The sequence below is a fragment of the Vicia villosa genome, linkage group LG3 (assembly GCF_029867415.1).
Source record: "Vicia villosa cultivar HV-30 ecotype Madison, WI linkage group LG3, Vvil1.0, whole genome shotgun sequence".
NCBI lineage: Eukaryota > Viridiplantae > Streptophyta > Magnoliopsida > Fabales > Fabaceae > Vicia > Vicia villosa.
The window spans coordinates 98,925,613-98,944,040 of record NC_081182.1 but is presented as its reverse complement, the minus strand read 5'-3'; the positions used below and the strand labels follow the sequence as shown (position 1 = coordinate 98,944,040).

General features: G+C 35.1%; 1 pseudogene; it reads right to left on the bottom strand.

The window, feature by feature from the left end:
- Positions 1 to 2,572: 2,572 nt before the first annotated feature.
- The window catches only part of LOC131658639 (ABC transporter C family member 3-like), a 49,487-nt pseudogene continuing 33,631 nt past the window's right edge, over positions 2,573 to 18,428 (bottom strand).

Sequence of the window (18,428 nt, the reverse complement as noted above, 5' to 3'; positions counted from 1 at the left end):
GATAGAAACTATTCATGAGAAACTCAGGGCCATTATAACTAGGAATGCATTTGAGTTTCTTATTAAATTGAGTTTCTATGAAAGAGATGAAGTGAACTAAGTGGTTTCTGGTTTCACTTTTATTTGTCGTGAAAATTGTCCAAGTGAACCGGCTGTAATCATCTACAAGTGTTAAGAAATACTTATGGCCATAGATGGAAGGGGTGGAAAGAGGTCCCTAAATATCAACATGAATTAAATAAAAAATGGCAACAAATTTAGTAGTACTATGAGCAAAAGGTAAATTTCTTTGTTTAGCCAAATGGCAAGTAGTACAAGGTTTATGATTGTCATTGAAAGTGACAAAAGGAAATTGAGAAGAAATACATTTGTGTATATGAGGACTTAAGTGTCCTAGTCTAAAATGCCAAATAGTGGCAGGATCATGTTTAGGAGGAACTAATTGAGGAGAGATGGAGGTGTTGACAGAACTAGGTGTGGGAGAGAGAGCTTGAGGTGGGGTGGTGTCAAGAACATACAATTTGCCAATCCTCTTAGCTGTAAATCCAGTCATCTTGGGATGAAGTAACTGCACAATTTGGAAACAATTAGGGTAAAGTTTCACATCATATAATGTGGATTCAAATAGAGTAGTGACTGCGATGATATTGACATGAAACGAAGGAAAATAGTAAGCATTATGTAGAATAAGGGAGTCACATAGCACAACGGAACCAGCTATAGTGGTAGTGACAGTGTTACCATTAGGCATGGTCTTAGACTTAGGTGCAATGTGATATGTTGAAAGAAAACTAGCAAAGGAATGGGTGATATGGTCAGTGGCACCGTTGTCATAGATCCACCAATTATTACAAGGAGGTTGTGAGAGATTCTTACCAGAGGAAGGATGGAGAGAGGAATGGGATACATAATTTGTAGAAAAGACAGAATTAACAGAGGAAGGTGAAGGAGATTGCAAGTTAGATTGTTGGAGTAGTTGCAAGATTTGAGTATATTGCTCTTGAATCGTAGACAAAGCACTTGGACCATTGGTTGATGTGGAGGCAGATGTTAATGATGCAACAAGAGGAGCAGAACCAGCATCTTGAACAGAATTCACTGCAGAGGTAGTTCCAGCAATGTTTCCCACAGATGTATTAGGTTTACGCTGTTGAAAACCAGGAGGATAACCCTGCTTCATGAAGAAAGTCTCGATAGTGTGGTTGGTGCGACCACAATGAGTCCATAGCTGGTTGCCACGACCACTAGAGGAGTATCTGTGGCCACGACCACAACCAGAGTTGTTAGAAGGACGAGAAGGCGCCTGAGAGAAGTGATTCACTAATGATTGAGTCTCAATTGAAGAATAAGTGGTTGAATGAAGATTGAACTGGCGTTCTTGTTGAAGTACCAGATTGAACGCATTATCAAGGGTTGGCAGTGGTGACATCAGCATAATCTGCGATCGAACATGAGAGTATTAATCACTAAGACCTTTCAAGAACTTGCTTACCTTATCTTGCCCTTTGAATTTGCGTAGATCTGAAGAAGCACCACAAAAACACGGTGTAGCGCAAGTACAATCACGAATTGGGCGGAAATTCTCGATTTCTTCCCAAAGCGTCATCAATTTGGTGAAGAATGAAGAAATGTCAAGAGTTCCTTGTTGAAGACGAGCGACCTCTTCTTGAATATCAGCAATACAGAAAATGTCTCCCTGAGAGAACCGATTCTCCAAACTTTTCCATACAAGAGAAGCGCGATCATACCAGAGAAGAGATTTTGCGATTTCCTCAGAAATGGAGCGTTGAAGCCATGACAAGACGAGATTGTTGCATCGAAGCCAAGGTTTATAGAGAGGATCAGAGATAGGCGGAGGAGAAAGAGTGCCATCAACGAACTTGACCTTGTTCTTGGAGATGAGAGCTACATTCATCGATCTACACCAGATCTGGTAGTTTTGGTTATCAAGAACAGGTTGAACATGAACAAGGGAAGGATTCTCATTAGGATGCATATAGTAAGGATTAGAAGGATTTGTAGAAAAATCAAAGTAAGAAATCGCCATGGTTAAGGTGATGCAGCAAAGAAGATGAAGGCGTGAAGAAGAAAGAAAAAAAGCGCGAAAAAAGAGGTTTCAAACTGATACCATGTTAGCTTTGGAATACCAAGAGAGAGATTATGAAATGGAGTATATTCATTGCATTACTCTATTGTTCAATGTACAAGAGAATACAATATATATATATATATATATATATATATATATATATATATATATATATAATCATTAACTTAGCTAAACTAACTCAGTTACAACAACTAAGATTAACTATAGTTAACTATTTATATCATGTAATATATTTTGATGGATTAAAATCTAAATTTGAGATATTTAGGAGGACCACAAACATAATTAATAATTAATGTATTAACCTAAATTTAACTTAGTATAATTCAAACAAATGCTCACTTTCTTTTATAACATATAAGCTTCAGTAACACTTACAAACATATATTATTCTTAAATTTTGCACCAATCTTTCAAACTTAAAACTTCTAGTCTAGTTTAATTTCTGTTCAGTTTCACCTCTCAACTTCCAAAACCAGTGTTTGATCTCCTTGTGTATTCTGCAACCAATTGAGCAAGAGACGACGATTTATCCTTAAGCAACTTCTTCGGTGAATCATATTCTTCAACAAGTCCTGTAGGATCAATATGAAAAAAATATCATGCTCACAATTATGAGTAGAAAAGTAGTAAGAAATAAAGAATGAAAAAACATGTCCATACCGTCACTGAGAAACAAAAACCATGTCGCTATCGAGGATTGAAGTTATTCTGTGAGCAATGATAATGACTGTGCAATCAGAGAAATGTTGCTTAACTGTTTGCTGAATAATATTATCGGTCGCTGTATCAACTGATGCAGTCGCTTCGTCAAGCACTAATATCTTGCTTTTCTTAAGTAAAACACGGCCGAGGCAAACCAACTGTCTTTGTCCCATGCTCCAGTTTTCTCCATTCTCAGTAACTTGAGAGTCAAGCTTTCCTTCTTTCTTTCTCACTTCATCTCCAAGTTGGCACATACCAAGAGCCTAACATGTTTCCTAAACTGTATTAATTCGTATAATTTGCATAAAGGGATCATTTATTTTTTTATCGAGAAAAAATGATTTAACAAATTACCTCCCATATTTGTTCATCAGTGTACTCTTCCAGCGGGTCGAGGTTGCTTCTGATAGTCCCTTCAAACATTGTTGGATCCTAAGGAATTATGCTTAGTTTGGAACGTAAATCATGGATTCCAATCGATGAGATGTTGATGTTATCTATCGATATTTTTCCTGCAACAGGCTCAACAAGTCTAAAAATTGCTTGCACTAGAGTTGTTTTTCCACTTCCTGTTCTTCCCACAATGCCAGTTTTTGCTCCGGCAGTAAAAGTACATGTAAGTCCGCGTAAAACAAGAGGCAAGTGAGGGGCATATTGAACCTGTACAATGCCTTCTTTAAGGATATATGCAATCTAAAATAACTTGACAGACACTTGAGCCTTGTTATTGAACGGTGTAGTACCTGTAAATCGTGGATATGAACCTCTCCGAAGGATGGCCAAGAAAGATCTGGTTGATTGTCTTTTATTACAAGAGGCGCTTCACTTGGGATGGAGGTGTACTAAAGTATTCTTTCTACAGATATAATTTTGTTCTCCAAATTGCAAAGAATCGAAATCAAACTAGATTGTACAGCATTTAAATTAATCCCATATGTCACAGCCAATCCCGCAATGCCTGCACACAAAAAAAAATCGATGTTTTAGCCCTAATGTCATTACAAGTGAGTATGATAATGATAAGTTAATGTATACAAATTAAAATTGAAATACTTACAAGGATCAGCTATTGAACTTGGAAAAGATACCAAGAAAACCAAGCAGATAGCAAATATGGTAGAGGATAAAAGATCCAATCTGAAACTCAACCATTCCATCGCACTCGCACCGTATAATTTAGGCTGGGAGTATTTGTCAACAAAATCATGGGCAGTAATTAACAAATTATTAGAAATAATTATGTTTAGATTGTACATTTATTTGTAATATTTATCTACTTAATATAAATGTAAAGAAGTCATGATGGCAACCCTAGCCACATGTCAACTTGATAATAATCCTCGCCAAATGTCATCTTGCTAACAATCCTCGCCACATGTCATTCGATGATAATTCTAAATACAAACCCTAATTATACAAACTCTATATTAAAATAAATAAATAAATAAATAATAAAAATAATATAATAATAATAAAAATTAAGAGTTAAAAGGTAGTGCACTAACAGTGTAAAATAATTTTACACTGTCATCCAATAGAAAATAATAAATGTGCCATGTCATTAAATATTTTTTAAATAAAAAATGGTTTAATTAGATACATGGGTGGTGATTGGTTGACAGTGTAAAAATATTTTACACTGTCAGTGCATCACCCTTTTTCTCTAAAATTAAACCATTAATATTGTTAATAATAATAATCTACATAATATCTAACTAATAATAATATTAAAATAACAATAATAATAATAATATAATAACAAACTACTACTACAATAATAATAATAATAATAATAATAATAATAATAATAATAATAATGACAATAATAATATATTCATCTAACACTATTATATCTTATTATCCTAATTCTCATTTTTTTATTAAAAAAAATTTAATAATAAAAAAATAATTATTATAATACAATTTTTAATTAACACTATTATATTCAACTAACTTTATTTTACCTTATAATCCTAATTCTATTTTAATAATTTTTTAACTATTCTCTTTTAGTTATTCTGTTTAATATTAAAATTATATTTTTTATATAAACTATAAATTACTTAGTTTTCTAAATAATAAATAAAAATCACAAATATGAAAATTATTTTAATTTTAATGAATACAAAAATTGTAATTGATATACTATATTGATGATAATATATAAACATTACAAATAAAATAAATGTGTTTATAATTTCTACTCGACAAAAATAAAAAAATAAAAAAAGATATGCTATTTTAAATACGTTTATAGAAAATTACATGTTTTCTAAATGAGTATATAAATTTTTTTATAATAAAATTTTAATGAATTTTTTTACAATATTTGAATATGAAAATTATCAAGTACAATATTTATTTAGTATTATTGTACTAAATTTTTTTAATAAATCATTATGACAATCAAAAGAAAATAAAAATAAAATTCTATAAATCATTATTTTTCCCATATTTTATTATAAACACTTTAGATATTTTTTGAATTTATTTAAATATAAATATTTTATGTTATTTTTCAATTTAACTTTAACCATTATTTTTTTTTAAAAAACTATAATCAATAACTCATTAATTGTATTAATTAAAGAGAAAATGGGTGATGCACTTACAGTGTAAAAAAGTTTTACACTGTCAACCAATCACAACCATGAATTAGGATAAATCAGACTTTAATTTTTAAAAAAATTATATGACATGGCAAAACGATTTGTTTCTATTGGATGACAGTGTAAAACTTTTTTACACTGTCAGTGCACTACCTTTAACCTCTTAATAAAAACATTTAAATATTGAAAATACCAGCTACAACATTTATTAAGTGTTATTCCACTAAAAATATTAATAAATTATTATATTAATTAAAATAAATTAAAAATAGTAATCCTATAAGTCATTATTTTTCCTTTACTTCATAGTATTAATTTTCATACGGGACTAAAATTTATTCTATAAATATTCACGATTTGGATCACACAAAAATTATTATTATTAAGATTTTTAAATATAATCGTTTAATACAAATATTAATTTTATATGAATAATAATTTTTATTCTTTGTTGCACCAACTTTTAAACATTTTGTTCATATTCCATAACTACTCCATCACTCAATTACAATAATAATAATTAATGTAAAATGTTATTAAATCTCCCTCTTCTATATTTCATATATAAATTTAAATAATACATTAAAAATTTAAATTATAAATTAAATATAGTTTCAGTAGTCACATTTTTAGGCTCATAAATTTATGTGTTAAGATTTTTTATATAAATAATTTATAATAGAGAAGTAATATATATATATATATATATATATATATATATATATATATATATATATATATATATATATATACACAAAATATATGTAATACCCCATATTTTCTGACCATGTATATTTATACACTAAGAAGGATTAAAGAAAGGCTTAGTAGTGATATTAAGGATTTGTTTGGAATTGAACTAAATGGCATCTTGGTAAATACCATTTAGTTGGAGGGCAAATTGGTCCAAGGAAAAGGTATATCATTATAAGGGCATGTTTGGGTAATAGTAATGCAAACCAGAATTTATGAGAGAGAGATAATTAGAGGCATGGAAGAAGAAGAAGAACTTATGTTCAACTTTCCATTTTCGCACCTATGGGACAGCCTTCACCAAAAAGGTAATATCTCTCAGCTCGTAACTCCGATTGAGCTAATCCTGGTCTCGTTGGAAAGCTTACGAGTTTCTCTACGATTTGCATATATGGTTTGCATTTGTAGGCACTATATTGATGGATATAATCTGGTTTGAAGTTGAGTCATCCATGCTGAATGTATGAATATAAGGATTTCGGGATTGATGATGATGGGAGCAAAACTTTGATTAAGAAAGGATTGTGGGAGCAGCATTGTTATTATCTTCACCTCTACAACTCAGAATCTTCAAGCTTGAGGTGAGTTCCATTAGTTAGAACCTTGGGTAGAGTTTGGGAGTAATGCATGATTTGGGAAATAAGGGTTTAGGTTGTGATAAATCCTTTGCATGTTGATTAAATGCTGAAAATCATGCTCCTATACTGATAAATTGTGCCTGGGGTTGTTTTATATGTTAAGGTTTGGATTGGGATGGATTAGGATGTGTTGTGTCATACCCCAAAATTTGCCCGCATATATTTGCAAACGTCATTTTATTTCGAATAAGTGACGTAGTATAGATGGTAAGGATTTGAGGTTAAAAGGTACATGAGCGAGAGGTCCTGGGCTCGAATCTCACTTCTAACATTTCTCTTTTTTTTATTTGTTTTCTAATTTTAAATTCTAACTTTATTTCCATTATTCAAAATCATAAAAATTGCATTTTTCATTATTTTAATTTAATTTTCGCACTAATTAAATATGTATTTTTTAAAAATAGTCAATTTTCACTTTTATGCTTTTTTTAGTCGAAAAATCACCAAAAATCATAAAATATTTTAAAAATCCAAAAAAAAGGTTTTGAATTATATTTTCTCTATTAGTAGCACTTTTTATCATCTTGGGGAACAAGTATGTTTTTTAGGAAAATATCAATTAATCATCGAATTTCAGATTATATTTTAATTTAGAATTTTAATCATTGATTGATATTTGATCATCTTATACCTTATTTGTTACCCTAATTTTTTCTTATAAAAGACTAACAATTAACCCTTATTTTGACCAATACTCACGTACACCGACAATTCAAGTACATATTTTCCACACCAATTTTTTATCATCACTGCAACACCAAACCTGTACATACAATTTACCAACAACCATACAATACAAATCAAAAGCTCCTGCAGTATCTTAACCCCATTAAACCACTTGCAAGCATCGTGCAACAGAGGGGGATTCTGGCCGCAAGGGGACCTAAACACCATTGGAAAAAAACTTGAACAAGAATGGAAGGTGCACATCAAATTCTGTTCCGATTCAAGCAATTCCATACGTCTGGATCAATCCCTCGACCTTCTCTGAAGCATACTGGATCATTGCAAATCGTTCACGTTTCCAGAATCGCTATTGTAGCGCTCACGGTTTAGCAACTTTCTTTCAAAATCAATTTCGATAATCCATGCATATTTAAGGTAATTAAATTGCATATTTGTGTTCACAACAATGTTTGGAAGCATTCTGGATTGTTCAATTTTGTTTTAAGCACAGGTACACTAATCCACCATGGTTAGGGTTGCGGAACTTCGAATTGGGGCTTCTCGATATTGGCCAAATTACACGAAACAAACGGCACCACTGTAATCAGAGCGCAATTTCACATTGTTGTATGTGTTCGTTATTAATTTATGTTAAGAATTGGACTCGCAGGTATCATAGCCATATGCGAAAACCATTGCCGAAGGAGTTCCTGCATTTCTTAAAAACCAACGGAGAAGAAGACTGCCTGCGCACGTTCTGGGTTTTGAATTCTGAGTGTATCGTTTTATTATTATTATTATCATGTTAAATGATCATGTTAACAGCATAAGGACCGTGATCCAGTGGAAGGGACATGTGTTTTAAGGCCTTACACCGCAAGGGCAGGGGTTCGATCCCTGCCTCTTGCGTATTATTTTTACTTAATTCCCAGTTTATCATTGTTTAAGGATCCAGCGTATGCAGGTCATGAAGGAATATGATGCACCTTCGCATCACAGCCCTGGGATCACACATAGATCAGATCCAACGCCCACAGCCTTGCAAGATCACCATAGACCCTCAGTCCTCCCACACAGAAGCGTAGCTAAGCCTTCTTTTTCTAAATCTTCTTAATTTTCTTTTTTTACCTTTTATTTTATTTTATTCTTTTCTTTCTTTTCTTTTAACCAAAGTTCTTCTAAAAATAGTTTCTTTATGTAACTTTATTTCAAAAAAATGACAAAATATTTTGATAGTTATTTTAATTTAACAATTTAAATACTTTAAAATTATTTGGTTCATTTAGAATAATACTTTAAAACATGTTTACTTAAATTAACAATTTAAATCAATTCATTAATTTAATTATTATAATTTTTGGGTTAAGGTGATTTAATCGACACTTTATTTGCATCGATTTAATTAATTGGGTTGAAAACCAATAATTAAATTGATCTTTATTTATTCTATTAACCAGGGTTAACTTGTGCCCTAATCAGGGTTTACGAAGATCATTCCATACACTGAAAATATTTTCTTTCTTTTGTGCCTTGCCTTTTCAGGGTTATCGACATGGTTCACTCCGACAACGCGCCCGATCAAGAACCCAGAGCTAAGTACCTTAAAATTAAAGTCTATTTTTGTTTTCTTTTAAAATCAGGGGCTTGTTTTGCCTTCATCTTTCCTCAGCCTTTGCCATTTTTCAGGGTTAACTTCGAGGCTTTCTGCCAACCCTATCAGATCAAATCTAAGCTAAGTTTCTATATTTTTTTTTCTTTTTCTTTTTCTTTCATCTTTTTATTGTTGATTAGGGTTAACCCTGTTTATGGCTGAACTGATAATCCACTCACAAATGCCCGTTTCCTATTTTTCCCACCTTTTTAGGGTTTGTCAATTGCCAAGACTACGAATAATTGGTAACCCTAAACTCAAATCTTAATTATTACTTGTGTCAAACCCTATTAAGGGATCCGCTGGTTACAATTGCCCTCCCCCATATCTGTTTTGATTATATTATTTGAATGCGTGGTTAGTAAAATAGGGAGTGACAACCTTTAAATTGAATTAGCCTCACTAATTTACACGTGATTGGTGCACACACGCACGCTTTTGGGTAACCCTCTCTGTTGCCTTGTTGTCTGTTGCCTGTTGCCTTGTTGCCTTGTGTTTTGCAGAATAGCCTGTCCCTCGAATATGAGGATACCTCAGCCATGTTGCCTCGATGAAAGGTCATGAGACCCTAAAATGATGCTGCCTTCGATACACAAATATGACCTCGACCCTCGGAAGTTGCCTATGGAAAAAGGCTGAGGTATCTTCTGGCTGCCTACGAATAAGGCTTATTCTGATCCTTACCTTAGACTACCTGCCCTCCTATGGCATGGCACAGTCTTATGGCAAAGGATATTTCGATGACCCTTCTACCTCCAAACGAAAGGCTTCCTGCCCTCTTATGGCAAGGATTGACCTTTTCATTCTGAAAGGCTAAAAAGAGACCTATCATCTGAGTTTAAGGTAATTGCCCCTAATTGCCTTGCAATGCTCAATTTTCATATTCTTTCTCACAATTCTTCAAAAACTGGCTACGCTCATTTACGAGCTAAAGTCCACTTTTTTTTCTTTCATCTACTTTTTCTAAAGACAAACGAGCAAGCAAAGCAATTAAGAGCCCATGGAAAACCATGGATGCAAAGGGTGCCTTACACCTTCCCTTTGCATAAATTACCCCCCGAACTTAGATTTCTTTAAAAAGGTTTTTTTTCTGTTTCTTTTTGCCTTTCCGAATTTGTTTGGATAAAATAAAAGTCGGTGGCGACTCTTGCTTACCGCGACATTTCGATTGATAAAAAGTCAGTTCACCGTATTACAGAACTGGCGACTCTGCTGGGGACTTTTCGATTAAAAGAGGGGTTACCTTAAAAGTTTAGGATTCACTTAAATGTTTTCTACTGTTTGCTTTGTTTGTTTTATTTTTCAGGGGCGTTTTGGGAATTAACTGAAGGACGAATCCTACACCCGGATTGAAGTACACTTAAGATTAGGAGTGGCATAGTCATGGCGACCTCTTTCACATATGTGGGAGATGAGTCAATATGAAGTTCACACTTGAGCTAGGACTCCATAGCATATGCACACCTTTCTCAAATGAGGGAGGTCTATGTATGTGTCTGTGGGTGCGCCGGAACTCAAGGACCTTTAGTTACCCTTAACCCATCCTGGCCTTTAGGAACGTAGTGGGGGGACTACTCTTGACAAATGTTAAGAACTAGTCGCTACCCGATGCTACAATTCAGATAGGTTCTTTCTCAAAGTATCATTGCATGGTGCAAATGCATCATGTCCGAGGGTGCTTTAGAAGGGCTGACAATTCTGGATAACTTGTAGAACCCGTTGCTGAAATCTCCTTATCCATAGAAATACCCTTGGGAAGGACACCTGATCAGACTCCATGCAAGCCTTAAGCCAAAAATTGCGTGACTTGTGTGACTTGCGTGACTTGTTTGTGTTCACTACTAACCTTCATTTCCTCGCAGGTTTTGTTGAAAGGACTTGTTTGTCCTTACCATCTCGCACTAAGTCTAACGAACTTCATTCTCATAACATCATGACATCATGACATCATAAGCATAACATTATTTAACTAACCCTTTCAAGGATCCTAGGAATTTAGGGCGCGCAATTTCAGGTGCTCTTATCAAGGACTGAATTCCTATCTAGGGGCAAGAGGATTTATTTTCCTCTAGCCACATGCCTTCCAATTCAGAGACTCAGTACCTATCAAAGGGTAAGAGGATTTATTTTCCTCTAGCCAAACACTTTCAAATTACAAGTATCCCGAATCAGAGGCGATGACCCACTCGATATGGTGAGCTTGATTCCCAAAGAAAGGCGTTCAAAGACAAAATTTAGATTTCTCCTGACGAAGAAGCGACCAAATCATTTTTAAACGTTGCTAACTAAATTTCCAGAGATCCTTGAAAATAATTGCATCTGCATTCATAACATTGCATCACAGGTTAACACCACAGGTTTCTCACCTCCTCGCTGTTTATTTCAGCATCATGAATCTCAAGCAATCAGTCAAAGACCTTCAAGCTCAGAATGCCCAGTTTCAAGATTTGATCCTGAACTTGTCCAAGGGGCAAGAAGAATTGAAGGCACTCCTATTCTTGGGGTACAATTACAATGCGAGATGCGCCTATTATTCGAACAAGCCTGGTTATGGTGTAAAGGATGGTAGACCGTTGAAGCGTGCCATTAAAGATTTAATCATGACACTCAAATCAGAAAAGACCACGACAATGAAGTCACGACAACTGAGTCACGATAATGGAATCACAACAATTGAGTCACGACAACAAAGTCACGACTACTGAGTCACGATAATGGAAACACGACAACTGAGTCACGATAATGGAATCACGACAACTGAGTCACGATAACTGAGTCACGATAACAAAGTCACGACAACTGAGTCACGATAATGGAATCACGACTACAAAGTCACGACAACTGAGTCACGATAATGGAATCACGACAACTGAGTCACAACAATTAATTCACTCATATGATCCAGAAGCTCAGGGCAATCGAACCAACGAATTCTAACACCTACTATAAACCCAATGCGAAGTGCGCGTACCATTCCAACAGTCTTGGACATTACACAAACAATTGCTGGACATTAAAGAATAAGATTCAAGATCTGATCAATGACAGAGAAATCAAATCCAACCCTCCTGAAACCCCTGTGGTGATCCCCGCTCCTATGCCTACTCATGGCAAGACTGATTGACGTCTAGACGGACAAACTTTTGGATCATTAGATATACTTTCGTTTGCAAGTCTCCTTTTTGTTTGTTTAAACATTTGACTCATGATAGACATTATCTGTTTTAGTAATCATCATCAGTGCATTGCATATATTTGTCTTGAAAAAATTATTTCGCTATCACTCATTTTAATTGCATCTCTACTTTGCATATGTTTTACGATACTCAACTCCTGCTAAAGCTGTAAGCCTTTTGAGGGAGGATGACGAAAACGATACCGCAACCTCATACAGTATGCTGTTGAGTGGACTATGCTGACGATGTACAGGCATTGTTTCAATTCCTAAACAGTGGAGATATAAGGACGTTAATCCCTTGTCAACCCCTTTGAGCCTAAGAAGTAGAAGTTTCTTTCTTGTACTAATTAAAACCCTTGATCATAACCTGGGGCAGGGTAGTTCTCAGTTAATTTAACTGTGCATTCTATTTTAAGAGAATCATTCAGTACACCTTTCAACAAAGGTTTCAATCACAAGCGTTCATCTGCACACATCAAAGAAGTGTTGGAGATGTCAATCAAAAGACAATGATGGTTCATCAATCATCAAACAAAGCAGTCAATATCTTTAAAAAAAAACGAAAAAATATACATACAAAGAAAAGCCTGCTAAGTCAAAAATCAAAAGACGACTTAGGCAAAAATCAAGGCATCCCGCTGACTGTAAGCTCAAAATAGACAGTTCAGGCAAAAGTTAGGGATATCAAAAAAGATGAAAAAAGAGAAGTCAATAAATTCTTGAACAACACAATGATGTGACTACCAAAAGGAAGAAGTGACTGCCATCTCAAAAGTTCTCGTTCCTTGCGAACCATCAACATTATCAAAGGCGCAAATTCAGAAATCTCTTGGAACCTGAATGCATAAGTCGGATTAACTGAGTTTAGGACTGAAGATCATCACGAAGAGGGGTGGGTATAAATAAACTTTGAGACTTTATCCTTTGCTTCTTAAACCGCGAACCAAGCCACGTTACAACCCTTGAAAGTCCTAATTGAAGCATGGTTAGCTCGAAAGCATATTGTCATCAAAAAGGTACCCTGACTCCTTAAGATTTACCAAAAATGTTGAGTTGATATTTCATTTTTACAAACATCACGCTGTTACAAATATCATGTTTTTATAAATATTACGCTTTTCACATCTCCTGTTTTAAATGTTTTTCAAAAAACTCAAGACAAACGTATGCATTGCATCTCATGAATTCATTATTAAACATATTTTGCTACATAATTTCAAATGTTAGCATCAGAAAGAACTTGCACATGGTACAACTAATGACTGAAAGTTATCCCGACAGACAAGATTACTCCGAGAAGCAATGTCTCTACGTATACAAGGGGCATGACATGTTTTGTCCAATCAATATGGGACAATCAAGTCAAGATTCCGAGAATCTCTCAAATGTCTAACAATCAAAAGGCATACATCCCAAGTGGGTTTCAAACTATTTCCCGATCAATCTGGAGCAATCAAGGCAAGATTCCGAGAATCTCAAAAGCAAAAACAGTCAGGGGCATCGTCCTAAGTTTATAATTGCTAGGGGCATGTCACCCATAGTGCACATCTCACGAAGTCCTCGCGAGGCGAATCTTTCCAAATTCCCTAATATCTGGGGCAAGTCTATGCAAGTCCAGTTTGACATCTTCGATCAATACTCATTGGCATGTTCTAATCAACACAGATCCAGGAATGGCAAGTGCTATAATACTGGGGGCAACTCTCAAGACACCCATGTCCCCCCACAGAGCCAGGTTCATAAAATCACATCCCCACAGAGCAATCCTTCAAGAAGATATCTTCAAACATACTCGTCTCGACCAATACATGGATCCCCAACAGAGTTGACATCTTCAACACCACCGACACTTTGTTCTTCTCCAACATGGCTTACTAATATCTTTCATCCCCAGTCAGGATCCATCAAATTACTATTCATCCCCAAGCAGAAGTCATAAATCCCCGGCTACATCTCTTCAAAACAAGATCAAATCACAATGATACAGAGATTTATTTTCTCAGAACAACATCAGTCATGCATCATATACATCACATGCATATTCATACATTGCAGGCGATTACAATTCATACATAACATACAAAGCGTTCCATTTATTTTGAGAACTCCATCTCATTCATTACATACATCATAAACATTGCATAAAACTGACATTGTTACCAAGTAAATATTATCTGACAGGTACATTACAAAGATTCGAATCTTATTCAAAGCCTAACGCACGGCACTCCAGACATCTGCGGATGCAAATCGGATTAGTCTAACGCACGACTTATCCATCAACCTAACCCACGGTTTTCCAGACATCTGAGGATGCAATTGAGAATAGTCTAACGCACGATTTATTCTTCGACCTAACGCACGGTCTTCCAGACATCTACGGATGCAAAGTGGGTAGTCTAACGCACGACTTATCCATCAACCTAACGCACGGTTTTCCAGACATCTGAGGATGCAATTGAGAATAGTCTAACGCACGATTTATTCTTCAACCTAACGCACGGTCTTCCAGACATCTACGGATGCAAAGTGGGTAGTCTAACGCACGACTTATCCATCAACCTAACGCACGGTTTTCCAGACATCTGAGGATGCAATTGAGAATAGTCTAACATACGATCTTTTCTTCGACCTAACGCACGGTCTTCCAGACATCTACGGATGCAAATTGGGTAGTCTAACGTACGGCTTATCCATCAACCTAACGCACGGTTTTCCAGACATCTGAGGATGCAATTGAGAATAGTCTAACGCACGATTTATTCTTTGACCTAACGCATGGTTTTCCAGACATCTGAGGATGCAATTGAGAATAGTCTAACGCACGATTTATTCTTCGACCTAACGCATGGTTTTCCAGACATCTGAGGATGCAATTGAAAATAGTCTAACGCACGACTTATTCTTCGACCTAACACACGGTTTTCCAGACATCTGAGGATGCAAGCTAGACCCAGTCTAACGTACGACACATTCTGACTCTCAAGTATATCAAGACGGATGGCATCTTAAAGCCCATCTCCATCACACATCTTCTCGAAACACCTGGATGGCATCTTCAAGCCCATCTCCGACAAAAGTCCCTACTTCAGCTAGGGCAAATTTCTTGGTATTCTAGTGTTCAATCATCTTCCATCAGATACCGACTGGCATACAAACCACTCTACATCTTCAGGTTAAAGATAATTGAACAGGGGCAGCTGTCATACCCCAAAATTTGCCCGCATATATTTGCAAACGTCATTTTATTTCGAATAAGTGACGTAGTATAGATGGTAAGGATTTGAGGTTAAAAGGTACATGAGCGAGAGGTCCTGGGCTCGAATCTCACTTCTAACATTTCTCTTTTTTTATTTGTTTTCTAATTTTAAATTCTAACTTTATTTCCATTATTCAAAATCATAAAAATTGCATTTTTCATTATTTTAATTTAATTTTCGCACTAATTAAATATGTATTTTTTAAAAATAGTCAATTTTCACTTTTATGCTTTTTTTAGTCGAAAAATCACCAAAAATCATAAAATATTTTAAAAATCCAAAAAAAATGTTTTGAATTATATTTTCTCTATTAGTAGCACTTTTTATCATCTTGGGGAACAAGTATGTTTTTTAGGAAAATATCAATTAATCATCGAATTTCAGATTATATTTTAATTTAGAATTTTAATCATTGATTGATATTTGATCATCTTATACCTTATTTGTTACCCTAATTTTTTCTTATAAAAGACTAACAATTAACCCTTATTTTGACCAATACTCGCGTACACCGACAATTCAAGTACATATTTTCCACACCAATTTTTTATCATCACTGCAACACCAAACCTGTACATACAATTTACCAACAACCATACAATACAAATCAAAAGCTCCTGCAGTATCTTAACCCCATTAAACCACTTGCAAGCATCGTGCAACAGAGGGGGATTCTGGCCGCAAGGGGACCTAAACACCATTGGAAAAAAACTTGAACAAGAGTGGAAGGTGCACATCAAATTCTGTTCCGATTCAAGAAATTCCATACGTCTGGATCAATCCCTCGACCTTCTCTGAAGCATACTGGATCATTGCAAATCGTTCACGTTTCCAGAATCGCTATTGTAGCGTTCACGGTTTAGCAACTTTCTTTCAAAATCAATTTCGATAATCCATGCATATTTAACGTAATTAAATTGCATATTTGTGTTCACAACAATGTTTGAAAGCATTCTGGATTGTTCAATTTTGTTTTAAGCACAGGTACACTAATCCACCATGGTTAGGGTTGCGGAACTTCGAATTGGGGCTTCTCGATATTGGCCAAATTACACGAAACAAACGGCACCACTGTAATCAGAGCGCAATTTCACATTGTTGTATGTGTTCGTTATTAATTTATGTTAAGAATTGGACTCACAGGTATCATAGCCATATGCGAAAACCATTGCCGAAGGAGTTCCTGCATTTCTTAAAAACCAACGGAGAAGAAGACTGCCTGCGCACGTTCTGGGTTTTGAATTCTGAGTGTATCGTTTTTTTATTATTATTATCATGTTAAATGATCATGTTAACAGCATAAGGACCGTGATCCAGTGGAAGGGACATGTGTTTTAAGGCCTTACACCGCAAGGGCAGGGGTTCGATCCCTGCCTCTTGCGTATTATTTTTACTTAATTCCCAGGTTATCATTGTTTAAGGATCCAGCGTATGCAGGTCATGAAGGAATATGATGCACCTTCGCATCACAGCCCTGGGATCACACATAGATCAGATCCAACGCCCACAGCCTTGCAAGATCACCATAGACCCTCAGTCCTCCCACACAGAAGCGTAGCTAAGCCTTCTTTTTCTAAATCTTCTTAATTTTCTTTTTTTACCTTTTATTTTATTTTATTCTTTTCTTTCTTTTCTTTTAACCAAAGTTCTTCTAAAAATAGTTTCTTTATGTAACTTTATTTCAAAAAAATGACAAAATATTTTGATAGTTATTTTAATTTAACAATTTAAATACTTTAAAATTATTTGGTTCATTTAGAATAATACTTTAAAACATGTTTACTTAAATTAACAATTTAAATCAATTCATTAATTTAATTATTATAATTTTTGGGTTAAGGTGATTTAATCGACACTTTATTTGCATCGATTTAATTAATTGGGTTGAAAACCAATAATTAAATTGATCTTTATTTATTCTATTAACCAGGGTTAACTTGTGCCCTAATCAGGGTTTACGAAGATCATTCCATACACTGAAAATATTTTCTTTCTTTTGTGCCTTGCCTTTTCAGGGTTATCGACATGGTTCACTCCGACAACGCGCCCGATCAAGAACCCAGAGCTAAGTACCTTAAAATTAAAGTCTATTTTTGTTTTCTTTTAAAATCAGGGGCTTGTTTTGCCTTCATCTTTCCTCAGCCTTTGCCATTTTTCAGGGTTAACTTCGAGGCTTTCTGCCAACCCTATCAGATCAAATCTAAGCTAAGTTTCTATATTTTTTTTTCTTTTTCTTTTTCTTTCATCTTTTTATTGTTGATTAGGGTTAACCCTGTTTATGGCTGAACTGATAATCCACTCACAAATGCCCGTTTCCTATTTTTCCCACCTTTTTAGGGTTTGTCAATTGCCAAGACTACGAATAATTGGTAACCCTAAACTCAAATCTTAATTATTACTTGTGTCAAACCCTATTAAGGGATCCGCTGGTTACAATTGCCCTCCCCCATATCTGTTTTGATTATATTATTTGAATGCGTGGTTAGTAAAATAGGGAGTGACAACCTTTAAATTGAATTAGCCTCACTAATTTACACGTGATTGGTGCACACACGCACGCTTTTGGGTAACCCTCTCTGTTGCCTTGTTGCCTGTTGCCTGTTGCCTTGTTGCCTTGTGTTTTGCAGAATAGCCTGTCCCTCGAATATGAGGATACCTCAGCCATGTTGCCTCGATAAAAGGTCATGAGACCCTAAAATGATGCTGCCTTCGATACACAAATATGACCTCGACCCTCGGAAGTTGCCTATGGAAAAAGGCTGAGGTATCTTCTGGCTGCCTACGAATAAGGCTTATTCTGATCCTTACCTTAGACTACCCGCCCTCCTATGGCATGGGACAGTCTTATGGCAAAGGAT